We start from the raw sequence: 7716 nt of genomic DNA, 5'->3' as shown, positions 1-7716 counted from the left end.
ATGAAAGTCCACAAGGGTCCCCCTCGGTAGAAACAAAGATCCTTTCAAGGAAAGTCTGTTCACTCAGTGGCTATATTTGCAACGCCTCCGGGCAGCTATTTCGGACATCCAAGACCAAGTCCTATCTAAATTAATGGGGGAATCCTTAAATCTCAAAAACTGCCTGCTGAACTCGCAATTAAATCACAATTAAATTATTTCAAATCAGCAAAAAAATCTGAAATGAACTGCCCCATAAATGCTTTTCCTTATGCTCAAATAGAGTTTAAAAAAGCTTATTTTTCTGGCTAGACCAGCCAATAATCGTGTGCAGTCATAAGCGCGAGTCTCAGGTTTCTATGGGAACTGGGGCTTATAACGCCAGCTGCAGTGACGCAGTGATTTTACCAATCAGCGATTGGCTCTTTCATTTAGACAGCGGGACATATTCCACCATATTGTGCATTGTAGTTTCTACCATTCATAAGTAATTGGAGTGAACCGCGTTTGTATATCTATAGTCTTTGGTAGAAATACATTTTTGGGGGCACCTCGATAGGACCCAAAGGGCACTTTAGCTTTGGCGATTAAAGGGGCAAGGGCACTTTAATCCCCCCAAGCACGCCACTGCATAAGGGTGAGTAACAGAAATTATGACAGAATTCCCAAGTAAAAGTGTGGTAAAAAGGGATATTTTAAATGCTTTTTAATTAATAAATGATGAATGAAAATAATATTTTGTCAATGTATGTCCTAGATTGTATTGTGAATGTGTCATCGATGCAGTTTTTGTATTTTTTTTTAACCCTGTAATTTTTTATCAAAATTTCACAACTTGATCTTTGATTGAAAATGCCAGACTTCTCCAATCATTTAGTGTGGTTAAACCCTGCCCCTTTATTACGTTCAACTGCAAGTTTGATTGTGTACAATCTACAACTGATAAATAGAACCAAATCATCCATACATATTTTCCCCGATAATTCATTACACTCGGATATACAAAACAAAACTGAAGAAGAGTTCTGTTGCTACTTTTGTTTCATTGTGACTTAAAAATAAAAATTGGTTATCAGTACAGTTTTTTAAATCTGTGTACGCCTAATAGCAATGTACCAAGCATTTAACAAACCATGCCACAAACAATGCCAAACCATGATTACTGAACCGTGAAAAGTCAGAAATTTTTTTGTGTAGTAAATGGAACCGTCAAGAAACCTTCTGTTGGAAAGAGTTTCTGTGCATGCCCATGTCTAGACTGGAGATGGATTCTCACAATCAAACATTTTCATTGTTGCGAGATGAATTGTAAGATGAAACTCTTTGACCACAGAGTATCATGTTCAGTCTGGCAGAAGAAACGTGGGTCCTGGAGTTAATGCGGGACACCAGGCATTGATCAGTCTGTCTGAGCCTGGGACTGCAGCCCAAGCACTGGCTATCACTTTAGGTATTGGTTGCATCAGGGAGAGATAGTGAGTAGCTTCCTGTTTTCTTCCAGGTTGTCTTGCATTGATTTCTTTTTCTCTCCTCTTGATTTTGTCGCGGGATTGAAGGCTGACACCTCCTTTCTGCGTTTGAATGTGATATCTCATGCTCGGTGAGCACAAAGGGCTCGAGAGGGGGATGCTTTCCAGCAGGATCAGGGTCATCTTCAAACAGTCACCTTCACCGCAGCATTTGGCTGTATTGTTTATATCCGCACATACCCTCCATAGACGACCACAGGCATTGATCTGCTGTCAATACCAAGGAAGGCACTCAGTCCTGAACACACTGCCATCTGATTCCCTGTGAGTTTCTCTCTCTTTCTCCCCCATTACTGCACCATCAGTCTCCTGTGACCTCTGCTTATGTCGCTGGCTTTTTTAATCATCTACTGAGCCCCAAATCCTAGATGCTGTATTGAAAACCACGAGAAGAGCTGCATGTGCACTTAATGAAATGAAATTTGAAGTGGATATTCCACAAAATCATATTCCAGTTGCAAAACCATAACCACTCAACGGATATTTGTATAATCAATCTTCTTCACTACATGGCTGTACACAGAGCTTGAAGTGGGAAAATATTATTTACATAATTTATATAAAGACTTTGATTTTGAAAGCGACTGAAACAGGGTTGTAAACAAGGAAGTTATTTTTACTTTCAACAACACCTTGTAAGACGCAGCTAACAAATGCACTGAGCAGCGCTCTCATCGGAAATCACCCTTAACAGATGAAAGAACAGTACGACAAAGATATCACTTTCCTCAGCGGACATTCAAACTAATGTTTTATTGTGAATATGAGATTGAGCTGAAGAATGAATGCTGTATCAGATGCAGGTAATCACACTCGATCAGTCCATAATACTCTACATGATACACTGCTTTTAATACAGTAATACAATAAATTTCAGTGGAGCAACTCAATATTCCTTCGTTACTAGTTCTAAAGTGATGTTTTCGAATTTGTAATGGAGGCTTGAGCTCAGCTGTTAAACTGTAATTTGAATCCTTGTCTTTAATTAATTTTTAAAGACACTCCATTGTTGTTTCTTATGTATTTACATACTCGTGCCGTTGAACCCATGACTGGGATCTTTTATCGCTGAGACCGCTCTATCTTTCAGTATCAAACGATGTGAAATACTGGCAGTGTCCCCCCCCCCCTTTAACCTAGGTTTTCAGTTCGGTTCGGTTCTGATGGCTTGGCATATCAGTGTTTCATTTATTTATTTATTTATTTTTACTATTTAAAATGCGCTTTTAAAAACAAATTAACAACAAAAACCTCTTGTACACTTCTGTACAATGGAGAAAGATGTGGATTATTATATGTCTACATAAAATTTCTTTTTGAGAGAAGTATTGAGTGCTATAAACACATGTAATGTCTATTTCATTTATACTGGAAGCCGAAGGGCACCCTTGCGCAGAAACTCCACATATGCATCACAGAAGTAATAGAACTTATGATGCTACAATATGCATCTGCTTTAGTGTTGAAAGTTAAATCTCTGGCTTGTGTGACTAACAGTCTTTGTCTAGTAGGAGCAAGAGTGCAGACTGTCTTGTCCAACAAGAACAGAAGAGAGTGCTGACAGTTTATGAGAGCTGGCGGTATCTAAGAATAATTACAGGTCCTGAACAGAGTAGCCCAGAATTGCTGGTATTCTGTTCCTGTGAAGTACTGTCCCACTTCATGCATCGGCTCTACATCAGTAGACACATATTGTCGCATAAGCAGGCAAAGTATATCTTTCCTTTCCCCAAGCATGTTTTTGTTGGATAATTTATTGCCATCAGGCATATGCCCCAAGTCCCTCATCAGTGTAGCAGTTGTACCCATTGAGATCATTTAGTGATGATGATTTCATTAACGTGGTGGTAATTGTCGTATGAACAGATACAATGACAATTATGAAATGGATTTGTTGTGCCACGTTCGCAAGTGGGTATTTTTCCAGATCTCTTGGGATGTCAGGTAATTGCCACTTTGCTTAGCTGCCTGGTGTAATCGGTGCCACAGCTCACAGTATATTCATAAAGGGCTGATTTGCTCTGAGCTTAGTGAGTGCGGCTATTTTTGTACCGACACAGGTCTCCACAATTACCATTTGGTATGTTAGAACTAGTCAGCTGGACTGTGACAAACCATTTCAGTATTTTTGGCATGTTTTCCTGTACAACTATCTAAACATCTTAAAAACGAGATTCATTTACTTGAAGCAAAGTTGAGTTGAGTTGAGTATTTATATATGAATTATATATAAATAGGAAAATATTGGACCCTTAAATCATTGCTGTGATTGACCAATCAGTATTAGGTGTTCCAGAGTTGGGTAATCAGTCTTGTTTAGATATGTATGTTTACTGGAAAACACAATAACATAACCTAGAGGTAAGATAAATGTTTTTTTGCAGTATATGGATCCATAGCTTCACTGTATTTATTTCCTTCTGATGAACAGAAGTGAAAGATCATAATATAAATGCTTTTTGAATTGAGTTGTGAAATTATATGTGCCACTGTAGTGCACACAGTTGATCATCTTGCATATTGAATTCTTCTAAGTGCTTTTACTCTCCAGTCAATTCATTTTATTGACTCACACATATGTGCTGTATTCAAAGCTTGTGGTGTTTCATTTAAGAGCAGGCACACAGAGCTTGAAGAGATATGGTTGAAGCTCTTTCATCTTTAATATAGATATTTTCTCACTTTCTATCACTTGATATATTCCTCTCTGTTATATCGTGTACTGGGACTCGGATACCACAACTATCCGACTTAGTGTGCTGCTTGGGTTAAATACATGACAACTATAGTCTATTCACAAAGCTCCTTTATTTGCATATTTACAGTATTTCTGCACTCTTGGTACCGGACTCTTTGTTAGCTGTCAGGAATATAGAAAGATTAGATTATGTGCAGATGCTTTTTAACCAATGCAATTTACAGTACACTTGATAGGGAGCAGAGCCCCTGGAGTAACCTGCGGTTAAGTGCATTGCACATGGGCACAATGGTAATACAGAAACTCAACCATTCCATAGATCACGTATCACTTTCTATTCAGTTTCTATTCAATCTGCATTTTCAGCTCTGATCTTTACCACACTTCATTCACATTCATTGAAGAGATTTCTATTGTCATTACTCTACAGCACTGAACCAGGATATTGTACACTTAGCAAGCCGATTGATTAAGGTTGTTTTAGATTTCTTGTAGGGTGCACAATATATCTGCACCATATTGATTATTGATCCTGCTTATATACATGCACATATTTAATATTTAATTAATTTACCCCTTTTTTTTACACGTAGATTACCTTTGCTGTTGTTGAACACTGACTTCAAGGAACAAATCACACAAAAATGAAAATTCGGTCATCTTTTACATACAGTGAAGGTTAAATATTCTTCTAGATGAGTAAATTATGACAGATTTTTGGATGAAGTATCATGTTGGGTGAAGAGAATCCTTAATAACACTACATTGTAAAAAAACACTACATTGTGTGTGTGTCAGTCGCTATTTGTTGTAAGTCTTATTTAGTGTTGTTTGTCCACTTTATGTCAATTAGCTCCATTTAGCTCCATTATGTCAAAGCTTCAGCCAAGAAGAAGCATTTGGGTGAGAGCAGGCAGCGTTCAGGCTGTGTGTTCCTTCCTGCCCGCGCTATATTTTGGGTGGGACACACACAGTTTGTGTGTTGTCTGCTTGGGAGCGAAGCACGCAGAGTCAGCTCTCGAGGGAGCTCCTCGAGATTGAGATCGCGGGGATCGCACATGATCTGGCGGGCGGGTTGGAGATGGGCTCTCCCTATCTCCACCCGCATTCCCTAGATCTAGAGCTCTCTCTCGGGGTTCGGAAGCCCACGCTGCGGTTTCTTCCCCCTCTGAGTGAGAGCTCGCTGCTGCAGCTGTCTTTCTCTGAGGAGATTGATATTGTTTTATAACCAAGCGGCTCGCGCGCTGCCGATGCAACGCGTACATTACATCATTCTCGGTTTTTAATATGAATCGTATCACACCAGACCATGTTTACTTGTCTGGTTGTTTGACTGCAGTTAATTCTGAGGAATTAAATGAAGTATTTCATCTGACTATGAGAAGTTAGATATACAGGAGCTCTTGGGATGAAAATTGCTCAAGTGAGAGCACGTGTTTACCTCTCTTCCTCCGAGGAGGTTGAGGCGGTCAGCAGGGCCCCTCTGGGGAAGAGCAGTGTACACCGCATTACACGGTGCCCGTCTCTCCTCAGTGCCCTCAGGAGATTGATCTGCCAACCCTGCCACCTACGGTGCTTCAGGGTGCAGCAGTCTCCGGCGAGCGCTTCTCTCAGTCACCGCCCGGAAACGTAGTGGTACTAAGAGGCTCACTACCTCTTCAGAGGTCTCTAGAGTAGCTAGTTCGGCCGTCCCCTGCCGGTTCGCCACTTCAGGGCACCAATCTAGCCACTCTAATTACACCAGAGGTCAGTCTTGAAAGACTGATTCCCTTAGTAGACTATTTGGACTACTGCCAAATGTGTCTCGGTGGGTCCTGCACACTGTAGAGAGAGGCTACAGAATCCAGCGTGGTTCTCTTCTGCCTCAGTTCAACGGGTTGATTCCCACTCTGGTGGGCTTTGAGCAGGCTCTGGTAATGGAACAAGAAGTAAACACTCTCTTGAGGAAGGAGGCCATCGAGGTGGTCCCTCCTCTCGACAGGGAGTCGGGGTTCTACAGCAGGTACTTCATCTTTCCAAAGAAGGATGGAGGGTTGCGCTGCGAGAGGCCTCCTCTCGCTTTAGAGAGTTGTCCTCCGCTCCAAGAGCAGCCGTTTTTCTGCCAGTGTCGTCAGGCCTCCTCTCGCTACATAGAGTTTCTGAGGCCTCCGCTCGCCAGAGCTCCGCTAGGCAGGCTAGCGTGGGGTGTAGAGGCCTCCTCTCACTTTAGAGAGTCGTTATGCTGAGGCCTCCACTCCTAGAGCTCGGCCCATCTCCATCCTTCCCCACCACAGGAAGTTCCTGAGGTTAGCTTTCAGGAGCAAAAGGCCTACCAATATCGGGTTCTTCCCTTCAGCCTTGCACTTTCACTTCGCACTTTCACGAAGTGTGTGGATGCTGCTCTGACTCCTCTGTGACTCCGGGGCATCTGCATACTCAACCACATCGACGATTGGTTGATATTAGCTCAATCTGAGCAGATGGCGGTTCGGCATCGAGATGTCGTTCTTGCTCACATGAAAGAGCTGGGGTTAAGACTTAACACCAAGAAAAGTGTGCTTTCTCCATTACAGAGGACCACTTATCTGGGCGTGGTGTGGGATTCGACCACGATGCAGGCACATCTGTCTCCTGCTCGGATCGAGTCGATCCTCACTACAGTCTCGAGAGTGAGAGAAGGATGCTATGGTACAGACTGGCCGAGGCTTCGTCTGTTCGCCTTTCCCCCGATCGCTCTGCTCCCGGGAGTTCTGGAGAGAGTGCGCCGGGACGGGGTCTATCTGCTGCTAGTAGCCCCGTTCTGGCCGGGCCGAGTATGGTTCTCGGACCTGATTTCCCTTCTCGACGGCTCTCCATGGGAGATTTCCGTCAGGAGGGATCTCCTCTCACAGGCGAAGGGTACGGTCTTTCACCCCCTCCCGGAGCTGTGGAAGCCGTGGGTGTGGCCTCTGAGGGGGCACAACTCGTAGCTTCCGGTCTCTCAACCGAGGTTGTTGAGACCATCCTCCAATCTAGAGCTCCCTCTACGAGGAAACTACGCCTTGAAGTGGAAGCTTTCCTCTTGGAAGTGGAAGCCAGCTCGACCCAATTAACTGCCCATTTGGTACAGTGCTGGAGTTCCTGCATGCCTGATTCTCCGCAGGGTTGACCCACTCCACCTTAAAAGTCTACGTGGCAGTCATTGCGGCCTCTCGGTGGCCAGTCAGTGGGCAGACACCCCCTGGTTACACGTTTCCTCCGTGGTGCACTGAGGCTGAGGCCTCCGGCCAGAGAAGCTTATGCTAAGTGGTGGATCAGGATGCTATTTCATAACCTCTGATCTCCCCTCTCATTTGGGGGTCAAGGCTCACTCCTTCTGAAGTTGGCCTTTGGGCGGGATGTCCCCGCCTACTTTGTCAGGTGCCTACCTTCATTCTGCGCCACTCCTGGCTCCTTTCTCTCGCTTTAGCTGTGCTCTTCCACACCAGGCAGGGATTTGTAAGTCTGGCGGCATGGGCATTCTCGTTCCCATAGCGTTTCGATGCAGCTCGA

This window comes from Sinocyclocheilus rhinocerous, unplaced genomic scaffold (genome assembly GCF_001515625.1).
Source record: "Sinocyclocheilus rhinocerous isolate Xijiao unplaced genomic scaffold, SAMN03320098_v1.1 scaffold1252, whole genome shotgun sequence".
Taxonomy (NCBI): domain Eukaryota; kingdom Metazoa; phylum Chordata; class Actinopteri; order Cypriniformes; family Cyprinidae; genus Sinocyclocheilus; species Sinocyclocheilus rhinocerous.
This window is presented reverse-complemented; position numbering follows the sequence as displayed.